Source organism: Diplotaxodon limnothrissa, linkage group LG17 (assembly GCF_057381915.1).
Source record: "Diplotaxodon limnothrissa isolate DT_005_m linkage group LG17, D_limnothrissa_male_GT1.1, whole genome shotgun sequence".
NCBI lineage: Eukaryota > Metazoa > Chordata > Actinopteri > Cichliformes > Cichlidae > Diplotaxodon > Diplotaxodon limnothrissa.
The window spans coordinates 6,835,842-6,857,413 of NC_140612.1; the positions used below are offsets into that span (position 1 = coordinate 6,835,842).

Here is a 21,572-nt window from a genome sequence, read left to right on the forward strand (position 1 = left end):
CGTTTTTCCAATAAAACACCGGGGCTGTTTTTTTCTTATCAAGCATGCAACTTCCTTACAGACTTAAAACGGTGTTTTTACTGTTTTTTGTTGTTTTTTTAAGTAAACACTGCTCCCCTTTTCACCCACCGAGCACAGAGTAGGTGGCTTATTTTAACTAAACCGTCTCCAAGAGATGCCACGCCTCCTCTGTGTCCTTGTATTTGTTAAGTAGCTGTTATAATTAGGGTGGTTAAAAATAGAAATTAGCAAAGAGTGCCACCTGGGCTTTCTTCTCTGGCAAATTGGAGTAATGTGACTCTGTTTTTAAGTTTATTTGGGGCTGATTATTCTTACCAGAGAAGAGAGAGACTGGCTATAATCTTAAATACCTGGAGTGCTGGAGGGTAAAGATGTTAGAGTGGGGGCTAAATGGCATGTTTTGGGGGGGGGGGGGTTTATTGCATTTTTGAAAAATTAACCAGTTACCTTGGATATAAAACACCTCTCTATTCAAGTAAACCACAACACATCCTCAAATGTAATCGTAAATTTAATCAAATAGCCATTGTTGGGATGAGGACATTTCTTTGCAGCAGACTGGCTTTTTTTCTTCCTGTTACAGGAAAAATGTTTCTATGTTTCTTTACCTTCTTTTAAATGTGCAAACATGCCCTTTTGTCTATGGTTAGATTAGTTTAGAATTATCTTTTTAGACTTTCTCAGCAAAGACATACTGTTTTGGGACATATTGTTTTAGATTGTTTTATCTCTCACAGCCTTCTCCCAGCTCTCTGCTGACGAGACTAGCGCCACATATGGAGTTGTTTATTTTATTTGTTTTGTATTTTCTTATCCTGTTCTCACTGTCTTTCCTATAAAAATTACCAAGCCACTGTGCATGGTGTGAGTTGTCCTTAGCAGCTCACCCGTGTACACGTTTGATAAAGAAAGTAACTTTGTCTCATTGTGTCTTTATTTCTCCTGGGTCTTTTACAGAGTTTTCCCCCAACATTTCTTGGTCCTTCGAGCCGGATCGCCTCCATCGTGTCCCATCTCCGTGACCAGTCCACGTTGCTCGTCTGTCGACAGCCCACACACTAGGTGTGTGGTCAAAGACCAAGGGCGTTAAATTCGAGTCTTGGCCAACGTTCTTAGAAAGCGACCCACGGTGGTGGGGCCCGATCGAGGTGGACCAGACCCGGCGACACTGACCAGGTAGATACAGACACACTGACACAATCTTGCGTAAAATCGTATTTTAAATTCAGGGAATTTAAAATAGCGAAAGTAGCTCGTCGAGACTGGAAGCTCCCCACTTCTGTGGGTTTAAAGTAGCTCGTCGGCTGGTAGCTTGGAGCTCGTCGACTGGAAGCTCCCCACTCTTGTGGGTTAGGTTTGGAGCTCTGAGTAGCTCCCCCAGCTGGGTCAAGGGAATAAGTAGCTCGTCTACAGAAAGACTGGCAGCTCCCCTTATTATAAGGGTTCCGATCGCGCGAATAGGTGTGAATGTGAATGTGTGTGTGTATTGTTTTAATTAACGGAGCAAGCTGAATTTTCACGGTCCAATAAGAGACTGAGCTGCTCCTACTGTGTTTTTCTTTTACTGCTATTCACTGACGTGCTGGTGAGTTGAGAGAACGGTCGAGTTCCGTCTCGTAAAGTTCACACCGCTTTTGGAAATAGTCCGAAAGTAGAAGGGCGTGTGAGCAACCACTCTCGTCTCTAATACCAGCGAAGGTGATAGCAGCTGTATTGTGTATATATTACTTAAACAAAAATAAGTAAATACATAAATAAGATGGGTAATCAAGCAAGTGAAATTAAAACTCACTCCTGCTGACGAGCAGTGGTGAGAAAAGAAAAGTCCAGACGCCGGACAAAAACAGTGTCTGTAAACTGAGAGATTTAAGAAAACAAAATATAAACAGTCAGAAGAACAGAACTCAACTGCCAGTTTAGTAAAACCAGAAGACGAGACACTGTGCAGTTCCCACAACCCTTTTAGAAAGCCATCACTCATTCCTGCAGCCGCATCTGCAGCAACACCCATATCAGGAAGAACTTAATAATCCCTTATTAAGTGAAAACTAGAGATCAAAGTAGTTTGAAGTAGTTTAAAAGGGTTGAAAACAGACCCCACTGAGTAGATATAAATATAAAAAGTACGAAATAAAGATAAACAAAGGGAAAGTTACAGTAGAAATTATCTTTAGAATATTTGAAATTAATAATAGCAAGGATAACAACCTGTAAAGTGATATTAACAATGAAACACAGTTGGCATGATGACCATGCCCACAATGTATAAAATGTATATAAAGCAAATAATTCACACGAAAATATTTTAATAACATAAATAAAGTATATTAAGGCTGTGTCACTGTTCAGCCAAGGACAGTGTGTGAAAAGGTAACTGTCTCCACCTTGGGAAAAGGATGATTCTGCAGGTCATCTGAAGCCCTTGATGGATACAAAATAAAATATAAATAATATATTATAATAGAACTGCCTGGTCCGCCATGCAACAGAGAGAACAAATGTGACCGCAGATTGGATGAATTCTAAATTATCTGTTTGCTGAATAAGATGATCCTAACTAACAAATTGGCTCAGTAGTAGTAGAATGGTACACACTGATAAAATATTATAATATGCTATTACTGTTATATAAGACAAAGGATAATATTAACAATGACATAATATTAATATGAAGAGGCACCTTAATCGGTTATGATGTGAGGTGGATAATTGTTAAGCAGTAGTCTGCATCAAGCTTAAGGTTTGCTGAAACTCAGTGTAATGACATGTGAGATGAAGACAATACGGAGAATAACTAAACTAATGAAGTGCATAGAGGCACTTGACCAGCTTGAAACTTATCATTCTAGAATGACACATTGCTGAGATAGAGCACACCTATAATAACAACCAATAAGCAAAACCCTGTAGACAACAGCTACAACTACAGGATTGAGAAGCTGAATTAAATATGTAGACACTGCTAAGCTGATGAGCATGTTCCACATTTTCTTTTCTTTTTATTTATTTGTTTCTTTTAGAGCAGAAGCTGCTATTCTGCCCAAAGAAAGACTCTAGGTCTGACCAACCGTTTCAGTCATGGGCAAAAAGATGTCAGTCAATAAAATTCTAAAAGATAATTTATTGACGAAAAATATATCAAGAGATAAAAGATAAAACAGTCCAGTGTCCCACTTAAGAATTGTATAAAAACACACAGTCCCAAGGCCAGAGCCAGCTATGCCACACAGCCAAGTTGCACCCCACATGTTGCCTTTAACAGGGTTAGAACTTGTCCTTGGAGACCCACCACCCTGCAAGCATATAGTCAGTGGTCACTCAAGCCTCTGGAACTCTGCTGCCTTTAGGCTGTGGCATATAATAGGCCCTGGACTGCACAGAGAGACAAAACGACACACTTAATATAAAATTCATAGCGCAAAACCAATCCATCCCAATCATATCTGATTTCATCACATTACATACCTGCACAGAGAGACAAAACAAAACAGCAGTGGTTGTAGTGTGGGCTATAAGTAGACCAGTGTATCAGTGCAATCAAGTACACCTGCCTCTAATTAGTCCAACCCCATTCCAGCCATTGGCTCACCAAAAATGTGACACACACAAAACCACTCCCAACCCAGTGAAACTTCACACAATAATATGGAGCTGAATTAACACAGGCACATTAGTCTAGTATGTTACAAGCTGCATGCTATTAAAAGCCAACATATGCAGACTTCTGCCTTGTTCGGGTGGCAGCATTTTTTTTTTTTTTCCTCTTTTTCTTTTGTGTCCTGACACGTTTATGTTTTTTGGTTTTGTTTGATTATTTTGTTGGTTTTGGAAACGAATTTAAACGAACTTGTGACCATACTTGAGAATCACAGTGACACATAGTGATTAGGCAAATGATTGAAAAATGCCTAGGTTTAGAGCTGTGAGCTATGAGCTGTGAGCAATGCAAAGTTAAATATATATATTTGTATAAATGGGAAACAACCCTAACTTGAAAGTTTGAAATGTGTGAGATCCATGCATTGTTTGAAGAACTAGAAATTATCTAAAACTGCCTTAAGTGAAAATGTAGAGTTGCATCTATTCTCCCAAACAAAAAAAAACAAAAACCAAAAAAAGGGAGAAGCATTCTGTAACTTAAAAATAAGGCTGACTGTTGACAACAGACTAAAACACTAATTCGCAGGTGGCTATCAGGAACAGAGAGGCGAGCAAAGTCACAAACACCAAGGCCGCAGACAGCCACGCAGAAACAGCAGATAACATAGAGACAACGCCTGCTAGAACCGTGGAGAGGAAGGTCACTTCACACGAGATTGTTGCGCATGTGAAATACACAAAGATAAACAAATAACCATTTATATAGACAGCCAGTATGTTTTCTCTGCTGTGCATCATTTTGCAAAAAATCTGGAAAACCAGAGGAATGATTACACCAACTGGCAAACCAGTATGCCAACCTCTTACAACGCCTACTGACTCTTTCATTACTACAGGCAACAATTTTGCTGACAGAGCAGCAAAATAGGCGGCACAACAGGCAAACATCACATTGATGGCAGTAAACACACATCAGATTCCACTGGATGTGTTGAAAAATGAACAAAAAGCAGCAAGCACAGCAGAGCAGGCAAAATGGCTAAAACACGGTGCAGTTCTGACAAACGACTTAATGATGTGTTATGGCAAGCCAGTGTTGCCAAAATTCCTCCACAAAATGGCGGCATTAGTGACTCATGGCTGTACGCATTTGTCAACGGGGGGACTGACCAGTATTGTCAACTCTCATTTCTACACTGTAAATTCTACACTGTAAATTTTGAAACTTCAGCAAAACAATTTGTCAGAACGTGCATGACGTGTCAAAAATATAATGCTCAAGGTAACCTGCGACCAAGAAGAGGCCGTTTTCCAACTCCGCCTCATCCTTTTCACACAATTCATATGGATTTTATTGAACTAAGCGAATGTCAAGGGTCAAAATACGCCCTAGTGGTTATAGACGTGTTCTCAAAGTGGCCGGAAATCTATCCAGTGAAAAAGGCAGATGCAATTTCAGTAGCAAAGTGCCTGTGCAATCACTTCATACCCACATATGGCATTCCAGCTTTGATACGATCAGACAACGGCACTCATTTTGTAAATGATGTCATCACTAAGGTCTCTGAAGCACTCGGTTTCAGCATAAAACACCATTGTGCTTATCACCCTCAGAGCGCAGGCCTTGTAGAGAGAACTAACGGCACTATAAAACAAAGGCTCAGGAAATGCATGGCAGAAACAGGAAGGCCGTGGCCTGAATGTTTGGGTTTAGTGAAGATGTGGATGCGCTTAACACAAGGCTCCCATAAACTAACTCCATTTGAAATCATTCATGGCAGGCCGTTTCCACTGCCTATTACCAGTCAACCAATAGACAAAGCAATCAGAGAAAACACATTAGCAGAATGGATGTCTAAGCTGTTAGAAAACAAAGAGATCATTGTACATAATCAACAACCTGATGATGTTTCTCCAGTGTCTTGCAGACTAAAGCCCGGTGACTGGGTTCTGATCAAGGTGCTCCAAAGGAAAAACTGGAGCACACCCAGGTGGGAGGGGCCATACCAAGTCCTCCTCACTACACCGACCGCTTGCAAAATTGCGGAACGACCATCCTGGGTCCATCAGAGTCACTGCAGGCGAGTCAGTGAAGCCATCTAAACACAGCTGACGGCAGGCTTGCCTACTTGTTGTGATCTCGCCCGGTGGAGGGGTCAGCTTTCCTGGCCGGGGGGTCTACTCGCGACAGGAGGGTGTGTTCCGTCGTCATGAGGTGGTGGCTCTTATCAACTGCAGCGGCCCTGACCATGGCCGGGCTCCTCACCTTTGTTTCCGTGAGGGACAACAAGTCACGCTATATGGAGAAAAGGCAGACACTGTATGACAAAGGAAAGTACACGTTTCCCCATGGCTATGCCACTAATTTCTGGTGGCAGTTTATGAACACTACAGCTTACTTGAATAATAAAACTGACTGCTATGCAAATACATATACACTTTCTGCCCACCAAGGAACGAGAGGAAGTGTATGGACTGTTCACTCAACGAAACCTGTGCCAGTAACGCGACACTGATGAGCCTCAACTGTCGCTCCAACTACAGCTACCGAATGCCACTACAAACAAAGACTCAGTACCAGACAGGATGTGCACGGACGGCACCCAGCAGCAGAGGAACCAGAGTTTTGGCTGACTGGTACTTCCTATGTGGCAACAAGGCTTATCTGTCACTCCCTGAAGGTTGGGGAGGTCTGTGCGCCCTGGTGGAATTATCAGATCACGTTTTCTTCATGCAAAGTGTTGCACATCACCCAAGCAGCCGGCAGAGACGTGAAGTGGACATCGCCTCCCCCAATTCTTTCGGCATTACCGTGGACACTGGAGTGCCGGGAGAGTTTCGCATCTGGGGAGGAGGAGTGAAATTCTTACAGAGCTTGATCCCCGGCATTGGAGTTGCCGAGGTGCGGGATCACGTGGAAATCAACCGATATGCTCTGCTACGACACATCAACTTGACTAAGACCCTGGGAACCGCCTTAGCAGGAGAACAGCAGGCCATCAGAACGATGGTGCTGCAGAACAGACTGACACTAGACCTGCTAACAGCATCACAAGGAGGAGTTTGCAAGCTGATCGGGGAAACATGTTGCACTTTTATCCCTGATGGATACGAAACTGGAGGAGACATTTATGAAGCTTTGCAGAATTTGACCGCTCTGCAAAAATATGTCACTGAACACACACCTGGAGCAGCTACAGCACAAAGCTGGCTGGACTGGCTGTTCAGCGGTTCATGGCTGGCTGCTGTAGCAAAGCCATTTTTCCTTCTAGGTCTCATCATGATAGCACTGCTCATATTAGTGTTGTGTGTGTTGCCATGCCTAAGAGTAATGATTTCAAAGATGATAACAACTACAATGACTGCTTATGTTGCCGTGCCTCAAGAAGAACAACATCCCGTTGCAATTCTGTTAGAGGAGAACTTGTACTAGCTGCTAATAAATGACGTGGTGATTAAAAATGACTTGTCAAGTGATCATGCACTGATTAAAACATTAGTAGGTTATATAACGTTTTCATGCTTTTATTTTATTTTTTTTGAAGTCTTCAGTTTTAAACATAAAGTTTCCATTTTAAATATGAAGTTTTCATTATTTTACACATAAAGTTTTCAATTTAAGGTTTGCATCATTTTAAGTATAAGGTTTCATGCTTGTATTTTTTGAAGTTTCCATTTTATAATATAAGGTTTTCATCCTTGTATTTTTTGAAGTTTTCATTTTACATATTAGGTTTTCATCATTTTTAAAATATAAAGTTTTCATTTTACTTTTCATTCTTTTATTTTTTGTAAGTTTTCGTTTTAAAATATAAGGTTTTTTTCCTTTATTTTTTGTAGTTTTAGTTTTGTTATTTTTCTTGTTTATTCCACTTGTTATTTCATTTACTATGTTTTTCTTTGTATTATTTTCTTTTGTTTTATTCTTTAGACCAAATGACTGCCATTTCTGCTATGCTGACATTTTGAAAAATTAAAAATTGCTTAAGATACTTAATAAATAACCTTCACAGACAATTGTTGTATACATTTAAAATAAGTTAAACAGGAGGGAATGTTACAGGAAAAATGTTTCTATGTTTCTTTACCTTCTTTTAAATGTGCAAACATGCCCTTTTGTCTATGGTTAGATTAGTTTAGAATTATCTTTTTAGACTTTCTCAGCAAAGACATACTGTTTTGGGACATATTGTTTTAGATTGTTTTATCTCTCACAGCCTTCTCCCAGCTCTCTGCTGACGAGACTAGCGCCACATATGGAGTTGTTTATTTTATTTGTTTTGTATTTTCTTATCCTGTTCTCACTGTCTTTCCTATAAAAATTACCAAGCCACTGTGCATGGTGTGAGTTGTCCTTAGCAGCTCACCCGTGTACACGTTTGATAAAGAAAGTAACTTTGTCTCATTGTGTCTTTATTTCTCCTGGGTCTTTTACAGAGTTTTCCCCCAACACTTCCTTTTTTTTTTTTTTAATTAACGGTGACTACAATGAATATCAGTGCACAGCTTCTAAGCAGAGACAAATGGTGTTTATGAAAAGCCATTTATTCTAAAGTTGTATGCAGATTATGCTCATTTGCAGCATGTTTGCTCCATACTTGAGGTCTCACGGTTCTGAATTACAGAATCACTGGACTCTGAAAATGATAAGCAACAACAGCTTTATAAAACCCTAGAATGACGCTCTCTTTAGAGAAAACATTTTTGTAAGTGTTCTGTTACTGAAATATGAAATATATCTCGTCATCACTGCCATTTGATTAGGAAAGTGTCCGATCTCAAGTGGTACAGCGCAAGCAGTTCTGGATCTGCAACATGCATGTGGCTTTATAACATTATCTGTGGCATTAGCTGAGATATCTTTCATTTATTCTTCTTTTTTTTTTTAATAGGTTGATCGTTAATCATCAAGGCTGGTTTAGGGCTTTTTATTTATTTGTGTATTTCTCAAGCTGACTTTGCTTTATTTTAACCCAGGATCGCGTGTATTGGACAGACTTGGAAGATGAAGCGATATACAGCGCCAACCGACTGACGGGACACGATGTGGCCAAGGTCGCAGAGGACCTTAACAACCCCCTGGACCTGGTGGTGTTTCATGAACAGAGGCAGCCCAAGGGTAAGAAGAAGAAACGCATAGAAGCTTAGCACAGGTGATCTAAGTGGGGCTGTCCCAGATGACCTCAAATAAGTCAAAATGTCCGTTTCGTTTTCAGTCTGTCATACTGCCCAGTCTCTGTCTAGGTGCTGTTTGCCACTCGTAAGTGTGCAGGATCTTGTTCGGTATAATGAGCAGGATTTTGGGGCGTATGTGCACACAGGATACACAAAATCTAACCTCCTTCCTGAGTACAAAGCATTGCATTATCAGCACATAGACACGAGGATCCACTTAGTGAAACAGTCTGAAACAATAAACAGATAATCTGATGAGTGTGATTAGACCGGTGGATGTGACGGGCACGTCAAAACGATGTTTGTCTTTTTTTTTTTTTGCACTCTCGATGTGTGTGACTGCACGCACGCGTGTGTGCCTGTCAACACCTCTGCTTGTGAATACCTGGGTGTGTTTGACACTGCGTGCCAGAAATGTGTTTGTGCGAGTGTTTTCATGCTTTGTTTTCTCTCCTCACTCACTGAGCGCTCAGAAGCAATCTTGTCTGTGCGCCAGCAGGCAGCTAATTGCATTCCCTCATTAATAAATCAAGAGTCCTGGTCAAAAAAAGAAGTCACAGAATTGGAAAATGTTTTCTCCCAAATGCCAACAAAAGCAAGACAAAACACTGCAAGGCTAAGTGAAGGTGCACCGAGTAGCCCCCCCCAAGCACACGAGTAGCATTGATAAGCAAAGTATTTGATAAAATGTGACCTCGACTGCAACGCTTGGTGAGTTCAGACTCCTCTCTGCCCTGTCTTTTACCGATTTATCTTTGTTTCTCTTGCATTTTTGTATCATTTCTTATTTGTTAGTGTACTGCACCTAAGGAAAACCCCAGTGAGGAATATTATCTGTAAGTGTGGTTTGGTACAGTACTGTGCGTCTCCACATATTTCGAGACGCTCAGATGTCTTTCATGTTTATCGACACACTTCCTTAAAAGAGGCTTTCATCCGATCCTTCCCAAGTTGTGTCTGTTTTATTATTAATTTTTTGTGCGCTCAGTGGGTCTTTGAAGCCTAGGTTCACTCTTCTTAGTTGGAGACCAAAGAGAGGCAGCGCAGGAGGAGAAAGTGACGCTTTTATGGCTTAAAACCAACATAATTTTGTTGTTGTTATCATCTCGGTCCTTCTTTTTTCCTTCTTCATCCTCATCCTCATCATTTTCGTTCACTTTTCTCTTGCCTCCCTCTCTCTCCTCCTCTGTTTTCTTCTTTCCTTCCTACACTCTTCCTTAACCTTTTTTTCCCATCCTCCCCAGTTTGATGACTCCTTCCCAAACCTTTTACCACATTTGGAGCTTTGAGAACTTAGACAGCTGTTCTCATTACATAGTCATTATGCTGAGATACTGTACATCAAGTATAAATGTATTCCCAGCTTATTAAAATCTCACTCTGTGTAGCAAGTGATATTGCTGTTTTTCCTGACAGCTGATGGCGTGCTGCTCTCCAAAGCTACATAAGAAATCAGGAAAGATTGCGACCTGACCTAATTCTCGCGCTTCCCCACATGACACAAAACTGCAGTGTTTTTCCATGAGTCTGCAACTGTGCTTAAGAAACTACATGTAAATTTTTTATTTGGGTTACAGAGATTAAAAGCAGTTGAGACTCTCCTGCATTCACCTACGCATCTCTAAAGTCAGCAAGAGGAAGTGTGTGGAATAAAGATTAGATTCCTAAATCTAGCATCAAACTAGTTAATAGTTTGATGGCAGCAGAAACTTTTTACTGATGAGATACCGGCGCCTACGTGTCAAATTTGATGCTGGTTTTTCTTTTTCTTAGGTTCATCCAGTTTTTCATGTGTTTTTTTTTCTGCAGATTGATGAACCTCAGCATCTGCGAGATGATATAATATAACATGATTATCCCCAGTCGTGTTACTGACATGTTTCCAGTTAACATAATTAGTTGCAAAATGTTTCTCCAGCTGGTTCTTTTTCATTAGCACTTACTTTTGCAGCCTTTTCTTACCCGTGTCCCAACTTTTTTTAAGACTAGTTATTGCCATCAAATTCAAAGTGGCCTTATTTTTTTGTTACAATTGTACATTCTGTAATTTTAAACCTTTGATATATTTTCTTTGTTCTAATTTGAATAAAATTTGGGCTGTTGAGATTTGGGCTTTGTGCAAGTTTTTTTTTCCTTTTCCAGTACAGCTCGTTAATAAAACATTTGGGGTTTTATTGTTTTCCAAGAGATAAATGTGTTGCCAAAAGTCTTTTTTAATATTTTTACATTTCTGCCTGTGTTCCCAAAGGTCCTGATACCTGTAATATGGGCACACTGCCTAATGGTGGCTGCGAGTACCTCTGCCTGAAGGCGCCTCAGATCACAGACCACTCCCCCAAGTACACCTGCGCCTGTCCTGACGGCATGGAGCTAGGACCAGACATGAGACGCTGCGCGATCAGTAAGTCTACATTCCACAGGCACACCTGAATGAATGATTCGTGTGGATAAATGTCACATGAGATTCACGCTGCTAGGATCACAGTGAAATTCAGGAGCATTGTTGCCATTCTCAGGGGTCGTTGGCTAACAGTGATCAGTCCAATAGTAAGGCCTGAATTTTCTCCGGTTCCTAAATTCTTTTACGAGCACAAAGAATCCAGGCTAACTTCTCAGCTACTCCATCAGTACAACATAGAACAGCAGTGGTGCACAGCAAGGCTGCAAGAACGAAGCACACAAGTCATTCTATGTATAAGTAAAATTATTTGGAATGAGCTTGTTTCTAAGTCAAACTTAACCTGACAGAAATATTTTGGAAAGACCTGAAGTTCATTTGAATAAACCCACAAACATGCAAGCCGTGTAATACTGGATTAAATTACCAAGAATATTTTTGTCTCATTTATTTATTTGAGTTATGTTCGTCTGTGTGACTAGTGTTAAAGTCTGATCATCTTTTAGGTCATATTTAAGCACAAATATTTAAAATTCTAAATATAAAGCGTTTCTATTTATACTGTTTCATTTGTTTTAAGTCATAATACTTTGGATACTCCAAATACAGTATTTTTCAATGTCTGCAATTTAACAGTACAATGTTTACAAAGCTAAAAGTGCCCTGGATCCTTCAGAGAATCTGAACCTTAAGTGTTGTGTAAAACTATCTTGGGAACTAGGTCAGGGACTCTTCCCTGCACTTCTAACCTACCTCGCTGACCTTATTTCATCAGTCAGCTTGTCCCCCTGCCCTTATAGAGTCACTACATTTGTAACGTTGCTATTTTTACTAGACCTACACCTAATGTCTATATAGGTGAGCTAGGAGGAGCTGACACAGAGAAACGGGGGGAAAGAGACGATGAAGATGTATTGAGGCAATATTTCAAAGAATCCCTGTGAGAGAGGCTGGGAGTAGGTGCAGGGGCAGTGAGTGCATTTGTACCAAAGCTTTTTGGATTCTTACTGTAACACAAACATTTCTGGTGGAAAAACTCACTGGTTTAATTGTGACTGTATTGGATCAAAATTTCAGTTTTACAACCACAAAGAAACGCATATCACTTATATTAAAAATAATGTTTAGAAAACACAAACCCGAATGTTATATCAGCAGCAGTGTGTGCACTGGGATTTGTGTAAATCTGATACACCAAAAAAAAAAAAAAACAGTGATCAGAGGAAGAGCCTGGGGTGACATGTGGTGTAATTTAGCTTCAGCTAAAATCCCTGACTTGAATACTTCTTTTAGTACATGTAGTACACTATGAACCAAACGTACTGGTGTAGTACATCTGCTTTAACAACGTAGTGTTTTCTCAGATCATTTCTTGTGATGTGATATGATGTTTGCAACAACTGACTGCAACGCTTGCACTAAATTCTGCTTATTATGCGCTTGTGCAACTTATCCATCTGGCAACTTGTTACTTATGAATGTGTGAATGCACTTTAGCACAGTATGTACATAGAAATATCACAGTACCTGTCACGGTACCTATGTGGTGCTGTACAGGACTTTAAAGTGTCACACTTCCGATTAGCAGTAACACAGGTGTTATACCGGACTGCTGTGGTGCAGCTGAAAGCTGAAACGTGAAGCTTTTCATTTACTGATCCATTTATGTCTCAATCCAAACCTGTGGTGTGATGTAAGATCTACAGACTTCAGTTCAAAGCCTATAAATAAATAATTATGAGATTATGGTCATGAAATCTGAGTAAGATCATGAATACAAGCACCTAAAATGAATTTCCTCTATAAGGTGGTTGGGCTCAGCTTTAGAGATGAGACACTGAGGAGCTTGGACTTCTGGAGGGACCTTAGAGTAGAGCCGCTGCTCCTGCGTATCAAACACACCAGCTGAGCATCTATTTTGGATGCCTCATGGATGCCTCCTTTTGGAGGTTTTGCAGGCGCGCTCCTGGTAGGAGACCCCATGGTAGACCCAGAACCCTCAGAAGAGATTATAGATCTCATCTTATAAGACAATGGAGGCATTGCTGTTGACTGCAGTTGTATGCTGAATATTGATGCAGAGCTTACAAGTGGAAATGGCTGCAACAGCTGAGCAGTCTGGAGAGAAATCTCAAATCCTACTGGTTGTTTTTCTGTTGCGCAGTTCGACCCCGAGCAACCACGACATCTGCCTCCACCGCAACCACAACTTCCACGACGACCACCACAACAAGCACAACAACAACAACTCCCACAACCGTTGCCACGACCACAACGCCCTCTACCACCACCACCACCACCACCTCTGCTACTACCACATTACCACCCACAGCCAAGACTACAACACCAGCCCCTCCTCAGACCACCAGGAGCGGCAGAATCACAGAGCACCCTCGGACTCCCGCCGCTACCAGTACAGAGACGACCAGTTTGAGCAGCACTAGTCAGAAGTCCACGTCCACACACACCCCCTTATTGGCTGCCGTGGCTCCCAACAGCATTCAGAAAGAGAGCAATGCCAACCTCTCCCACAGAGGTAAGTGACATGATGACAGGAATGTGGATGTGTGTAAAGCGAGTGTTTTCTTCTGCTCTGCTACCATCACTGCTGTTACCACCATCATTAAATCAGCAGGAAGCTAAAAACCAATACTTTTATCCCTCCTTTCTCTAGCTTCTCCTCCCCTCCACTTTTCCCTCTGATCATTTGCTTTACTGGCCCTACGACCTCCTCCTCTATTCCTTTTCTCATCTGCTCACACACCCGTCCGAACGCTTCACAGGCCTGCACTATGTCTCGGTCTGCTTACTGTTGATCCCTCGCGACCAGCGTCTTAACAGAAGTGTCAGAGCTAAGAAATGACAGTCCCCTCCATTCTCGCATAAAACTACTCATCACTCATCCTCACTTTCTGACAGCCTCTCTCTTACTCTCTTTGTCTTTATCTCTGTCTTGGTCTCTCCCTCTGTACCTCTCTCCCCTTCTCTCTTTAGCTCTCGCTCGCTCTCTTTCTATAACTGGCAGTGTTCTTCATTCTCGCGCCAATCACGCTTCACTGGCTCGCAAGAAAAATACCACTTTGCAGCCCAGACAAACAGTGACAGCAGACTAACAGCCGTAACAATGGTTTACAAAGCCACGCTAAGAATTAAATTGTACTTGGAAGCGGACGAGAATCCTTGATAGCACCACGCAGCAAAATTGATGAAGCCACCAAATTGTGAGATCAGTATTTTTCAGCAGTTGTTTTGAAAGTCTTCTTAGCTTTTTTACTGCATGGCAATATTAAATTGAGACAGTCAACCTGCCGAGGCAGCTTTTTATTTTGTCTTTTGTTTCTAAGAAAATGAAAAAGGTTCCCTTTTTAATACTGACTCTTTAGATGAATATATATTTATGTCAGATAATGGGTCTGTGCACTATTTAAATGCCCTAAAAGAAAGATTAACACTAAAACACTTATCATAATACTTGTATATCTTTATGTCATTCTAACAAGTAATTTAGAGGAGAGAAAAAAGAATTAAAAGAGCAGGTGTTGAGGATGAAAAAAAGCTGTACAGATGGAGAGAAACAGGGAAAGATGATGAAAGTTTTAAGTGGGAGTTGGAGGACAGGGAAATGAATGAGAAACGGAGCAAGGAGTAAAACGAAGGAATGTTAAATGAAAAAAACAAAAACGTGCAGTGTGAGACAGTAAAGCCACAGAGAACGAAGAGTGAACAGAGAGCGAAAAAGAACATGACAGTCCAGCACTTTAACGGGGAGGATGGGAGTTGTAGATGACACACTGTTGGGAGGAAAGGCGGCATTTACATGGATATGAAACGACGGGATGGAAAAAGAGGCGGGAGAGAAAGTGATTTTCTGGGAATTAAAGAGGTTGCCTGCTGTATTACTTTAGGGGTCGCGGTACTTCAGAGTTACTAAGAGGCGAGAGGCACGTTTCTTCCGGTCTCTGAAGTTGTCAGCCCTCCTCAGCACACCACAAGTGCTCCAGATGAGAGGTGGAGCAGACACAGATGAGAAAAATGGGGCATGAACAAGACGAGTCTCCAAACCCACGGGCCATGTGTTATAATTTTCAACTCGGTGCACACTGTCAAGTTTGCCGGCATCAGCTGTTACACGCTGCTGGGGGGAGGGAGGGAGGGCATGGTGGGGCGAGGGAGAACCAGGAGTCTGATTGGGGAGGGCAAAGATTAAACACAGCTGGTAACCAATGTTTTCTTTTGATATCGGTAGTAATGTTGCACATCTTTCAGCGACATTAAAAAAAATTAATTTCAAGATTTTGGGGGAAAAAACAAAAAAAACAGACGTGTGACAGATATGAAAGAGTCTGTAGAAGCCATGATGCTGCCCGTAACATCGTCAGCATGACAGGTTTGGTGGCGGGTTAGTAATGGTCTGGGGGGCACAGACCTCTACAGGCTAGGCAATGGCACCCTGACTACTATTAGCTCCCAGGATGAAATCCTTGGAGCCAATGTCAGACCCTACACTGGTGCACTTGTTCCTGGGTTCCTTCTGGTGTGCGACAATGCCTGACCTCATGTGATAAAAGTGTGCAGGCAGTTCCAAATCCACTAAAAGACCTCTGGGATGTTATGTTTTGGTTCATCCGATCCTGTATGGTCACACCTCAGACTGTCCAGGAGTTCAGTGAAGCCCTGGTTCAGATCTCCCAGGACACCATCCGTCGTCCTGTTACGAGTGTGCCCCATCTTGGTCAGGGATGTGTACAAGCACATACCATTTTGAGATGCTGCAATGAAATTTCCACAAAACAGCAATAGCATGCTGCATCATTTTTCACTTTGATTTTCAGGGTCTCTTTGAATTCAGCCGTCTGTGGGTTGATCATTTTCATTTCGATGTGGCATCTTCTCATTCCTAACACATTACCCAGTCCATATCAGTACAGATATTGATCTGATGTGTTTTTAAAGTATATTTTTGAGCAGTATATTTACGATATACTGTTTTATTAATCATTGTTAATTGTACTGGATATAGCATTCTAACCCTGACAGTTATATTTAAATAATAAGTGGCAGTAAACGTTTTGATATTAAAATCCCTCCAGTAAGAATGACCCTCATGAAATTGAGACTTTTGTCCCCTTTTCTTCTTCTTCTCCCTTTCTCAGTGCCCTCCCTTTCCAGAACAGCCTTCTTCCAGAGCAGTTTCTTTAATGAGATTCAGTTAATCTGCCTTTTTGAGTCTTACTGTAGGACCCACTGGACGTCACTCACACTTAAGAAAAGCCAAAATTCGCTTCTGCTGACTCAGAACTCGCTGTCTGAAGTCGCTTCACCTTTTGTGGCTCTCGTGTGTGCGCACGTGTGTGCATTTATTTGCATTTCATTCACTATATGATTTAATTTATGAAGAATGATTTGCATCTGCATTGTCTGTCACATCCATCACATGCCATCTGTCTCTTTTTGCCAGCCATAGAACTGGAACAGTCACTTTGTCGAATGAGCCAATCAGTATGCAGGGCCAGCACTGTGCTCTCTTGTGTTAATCTTCCTTACCAGACTTCATTATAGCCATCTGATCACACTTTTGGCTAACAGCTAGCCTGCTGCTAATACGAGGGTTGGGAGCGAGATTAATGTCAAAAGCTCCCCCGCCGACCTGTTGGGATGAGAGCTGAAGGGGAGTAAGGATGCAAAGCATGTCCAGAATAAATGTCTTCTGCATTGCATTGTGACACAGTTTTGAAACGTCTCGTAGAAAAAGAATGGAGTAATGCGAGATCATGTGCTCGTTGCTTATATTCATACAAATTCTGATGCATTGGTTTCTTGAGACGCATTTGTTCCTTCGTGTATTAAAAGGCATCTCACTGCATTTTTATGCCATCCCTGTGTGATTCATTGGCTTTTTCATTTACACATGCTGCTGGGGAAGACAAAGTCAGCAGTCCAAACTGAAATCAGATGGATTCTCTGCCCTTATATTATGCAAATATCCTTTTCCAGCCTTTCTTTTGATGTTCCCGTGTTGAAATCTCTCTTGCTCTCTAGGAGGGCACTTGGTGGGGTTTGAAGCAAAACTTTTTCTTGGTTTGATTCTCTTTTTTTCTTGTCTTCCATCTTTCTGTTCATCTCAGCTGCGAGTGATCACTACCTCATAGGTAACAACATCACAGTAGCTGTTCTGGGGATAGTCATTCCTATCGGTGAGTACTGTTGACTCCCTCACTGTGTTGTCTTTGCTTTCTGCTTGCCTGCCTCTCCCTCCTCGCTCCTTCAAGTCTGCTTAACTGCATGTTGCGTGCGTTTTGTTGTTAATGTGTGTGCGTGTGAGTATGAGGTTAAGTGTTTGTGTGCGTGTGCCTGGGTTTTAGGATGTTTGCGTTTCCACCTGGCTGATTAAATCTAAAACATTCTCATTAAAATAATAACAATTCAACACATTATATCTGGTTCAATAGTGAGATTCAGGCATAAAATTGTATCGCATCTATTGAAAAAATGTACTGAGGTATGGTATTATCCAGCAACATCCTCGTGGCCTATGGCTAGAAAAAGCCATTACATGGAAGTGAGCCCCTCTGTCAGTAAACGGCCAGGCTGCTGTAATATGCACATTATGTCATTATTAATGACATTTGAGCAAATGTGAAATTCAATTCAGGTTTTGTCATCACACGACCAGCTGTTAGTACATTTTGCTCGTGTTCACCGCTCTGATCAGATCGTATCAATCAGGCCAATGTTCTGACCTATTTCTGTGACCGAGCGGACTAAGAGTGGGTTATACCGCTTTACGGGAGACGAGGGGAGAGAAAAGTGGATTAATGCCATGAAATTGTGTTTTTGGCCTGGAGCAGGAAGCTAATGACCTCAGACATAATGCTGTTGTCTGTTTAGGCAATGAAACATAAAGAGAAAACCATCAAGCTGCCTCTACAAAGGCAGAAAAAGGCAATTGTAGTTCTTTCAATCAAACCGGCTTAGAAAAGTTAATCTACTCTATTAGCTCCGATTAAAATGAAAATCGAATTTTATGGAAATATTTCATACTTTCATGCCCAACGTGACTGGGAAATCAGCTGAATGTGCAAATGGCCTTATAGTGGCAGCATATGCCACTAATTGAGATCTCTTTCATCCCTAATATTAACAAGTTTGATAATTCAGGGGAGCGCTAAAAGATTGTAAAGCTATTTTTTTTCTCTTTCCAGTCTCTATAGTTGAAATATCAGCTCATTAAAATAACCCCGGAGACTATTAACCCTTTCCGCTTTATCCTTTTTTTGTCCTTCTCCCATTTATTGCCACCACAAATCTTTTTTTTTTAGCAGCTTTGAAACATTAATGTTGGAGGTCCACACGGGCTGGATTTCTGCACCCCAGCTCTCCGCTCATACCCAGCAATGCACCACACCCACCCACAGCTCCGTAAGGGGAAGCAGCCCAGCAATGATTATCAGTTTTAGCCAAAGACAGGCTGTTTTGCCACTCGCTCATTGGAGATAAATTTTCTAAATGAGAGGAAAGCTGATGGGTTTTTTGTTTTTTTTTCCCTTTAAACCATTGAGCATTTAGAGAAGAACAAAGGAGGAGCTGGGGTTTCCAACCCAGCCACGAAGGAATCTCAAGTGTCTATCTAATAAAGTCGCAATTAGACAGGCGTACTGTAGCGTAGGAAAACACATCTATGAATGCAGGCACACATATCCAAACCTCCTTGACTTACCTCTGATTTGGGTGTTTGCGCTTTCATTATATAAAAACTCTAAAGCATGCACTGTACACACACACACAGGTCCTTGCAGGGCAGTTATGCTGATATGGTAATGAAAGAGGAGAGACGGCGCTTATCTCAAATCCTCCAAATCCCAACCCTTTCCCCGTCTTCTCTCCTCCTCTTACCCTCTTCTTATTCTCCTCCCATAACCCCATCCGGACACTCCAGATATTAATTTTTCGGTGCAATAAAATACAAAATTATAAATCATTGCCCAAAATTCTGTTTTTTGAGCAATGCGCACCAGGATTATATGCTGATGACAATTAAGCAACCTTGTGGGGCTTTTATTCAAAAACAAGGTCATAATCAGTGTCTTCAGGGCTTGAATGGTTACAGATTTAATATAAAATGCCAGTTTGGTTCAGTGTGCCCACGTGTGTGTGTGTGTGTGTGTTGGAATGATGTTTATGTGCATGTGTACCATGCAGACATTTATGTTGCATATTGTGTGTGCATGTTTTTGATCGTTTCGTGACACTGAGGGGGGGATATAATGCAATGAATGATTAGTTCCTCTTTGAAGGCTCATTGTTTCTCTAATAAATGCTTAGATTTTTTAAAATGCAGATACAGAAGACATACGGGGGATGAAACATAAAAAGCTCAGCCCACTAAATTTATAGAAACAGATGCATAAAGTGCCACCAGTTTTTCTAACAGTTTCAGAAAAGTGGACTGCTTCCCCTTCAGGTTCATCTCCTTGTGCACCTCTGGACGTTTTCCAGAAGGCGAATATTTCCATGTTTTTTTTTGTTGTTTGTTTTGTTTTGTTTTTAAAATTTTTGAGAAGCTGTTATGCAAACAACATTTCAAAAACCAAAACTGAAAAATAATGAGCCTTCAGGTGAACAGTGCAACGTGTGTTTGTGCGTGAGTGCTTAAAGCGCCGCTCTGTGTCCCCCGGGCTGTGTTAACGCTCCCGCCGTGTGTTGTTGTTGTGTGTGTGTGTGTTAAACACATGCAGTCCCTATCCTTGCCACAGTGGTCATCGGATTGCTCTGCACCGGTGGATACCTGGTCTGGCGCAACTGGCGGCGCAAGAACACCAAGAGCATGAACTTCGACAACCCAGTGTACCGCAAAACCACAGAGGATGACGACGACGAAATCCACATCGGGCGTCAGAGCGAGTCCATCGGTCACGTCTACCCAGCAGTGAGTGGCAGCCACAGTCAGCCATTCATAGCGCTTCCTCTAGGGGGCGGCGTCACAGACAACAACTCTCACTGGTATTCGGGGGCGCCGATGCTCTCGAACGCTAAGTGAGAGGTACTGCGGAGGAAAGGAAGAGGTGTGAAATATTTGGAAAATGGGAGTTGGCACGAGGGTTTGGAAAAGCCCGTTTTCTTGTACATGTCAGCCTGGTGGAAAGAAAGAACAGGCTCGCACACGTTCACATATCATTTTATTTCTTTATGTTTTTGAAGTAATTACCGAACACACCTGTCATGCGTACACGTAAACCCTCGACACACATTTCGTTCACCTTCAGCGACCATATTCATGCGATACATCCCTGCTGCCGACCCGCCATCCCATTTATTTGTGCATCGTGTTAGTGTTTTTGGTTGTTGAAGTGAGTGATCCCCATTTCCTGACAAAACCCTTGTGCACAGGCAAAGCATTATTCCTTTGCTTCAGAAAGGTTCAGCAGCCAAGAAATCATGATTAGTGCAGATGAGATGCAAAAAAAGAGAGGTGAAAGAGGAGTTGCTCTATAGCCACTGCTCACAAATAAATTGGACATGTAGAGTAGATAGTTGCGTCATAGCATTGAACTAATGCGATTTTGTTTTGAGGTCACACAAAATTTGAAAAAAGGAGCACAAATCAGGATGAAGGACTCTCTCGAAATACAATTTATCTTGCAGAAACCATAAATCTCAGCAACGCAATTTCAGGATTACCCTGATGACTTCCCATTGATGTATATGCAGTTTTAAAAGTCACTGGAAGCGGCATTTTCTACAAACCCTGGATACAGTGGCAGCTGCAACACGTAGCAGTAAAGTAAAATGCCCTTAAATCCAGACTGTGCGTCATTAGGAGTTTATGACATTTACCGAATATGCTTCTTGTTTTGGGTGTCAGAGAGCAAGCGGCGAAGGGCAGCCAAAAAGCATAAAGGAGGGAGGGCGAGACGGGAGTCTAGCGCTTTGATCTGTTGGCATGGTAACACAGATTTCTTTGTGTCACCCCGGAGAGAAAGAAGGCAAAGAATTCTGGGTATCACTGGCATGATGACAGGCGGGAAGCACGCTCAGACAGACACTGAAACAGGTGCACGACTGAGTCATATTAAGATTCAAGGTCGAAGTAACAACCTACCCTCGCGGAACGAGAGAGGGGGCTTTACTCCTTCTCTCTCGTTTTCCCAGTTTTATTACAAACATTTGTACAAATCTTATGTATTGCCTTTTATCTCTTTAGTGGTTTTCTTCCTCTTCTTTTCTCGTCCTAACTTTTTCTTGCCCTTTGTCTCAGTGTGGCAGCTCGGGCAGCCAGAGAAATCAGGCTTGCATTATGTGGGCCAGACTTTCGCAACCGTAGGCAGGCAGCCTGCATTCCTCGCTACGAGCAGCCAGGGAAGGAGGGGACAAACAACAC

General features: G+C 41.8%; 1 pseudogene across 1 annotated transcript in view; it reads left to right on the plus strand.

The window, feature by feature from the left end:
- LOC146614570 (prestin-like) overlaps positions 1 to 20,405 on the plus strand; it is a 48,214-nt pseudogene extending 27,809 nt beyond the window's left edge. Inside the window, exons 22-26 of the transcript XR_014906993.1 lie at positions 8,599 to 8,740; positions 11,045 to 11,197; positions 13,359 to 13,730; positions 17,320 to 17,388; positions 19,930 to 20,405. The product of XR_014906993.1 is annotated as a prestin-like (transcript). The remainder of the gene's footprint in view (positions 1 to 8,598; positions 8,741 to 11,044; positions 11,198 to 13,358; positions 13,731 to 17,319; positions 17,389 to 19,929) is intronic.
- The last annotated feature ends 1,167 nt before the right edge of the window (positions 20,406 to 21,572 follow it).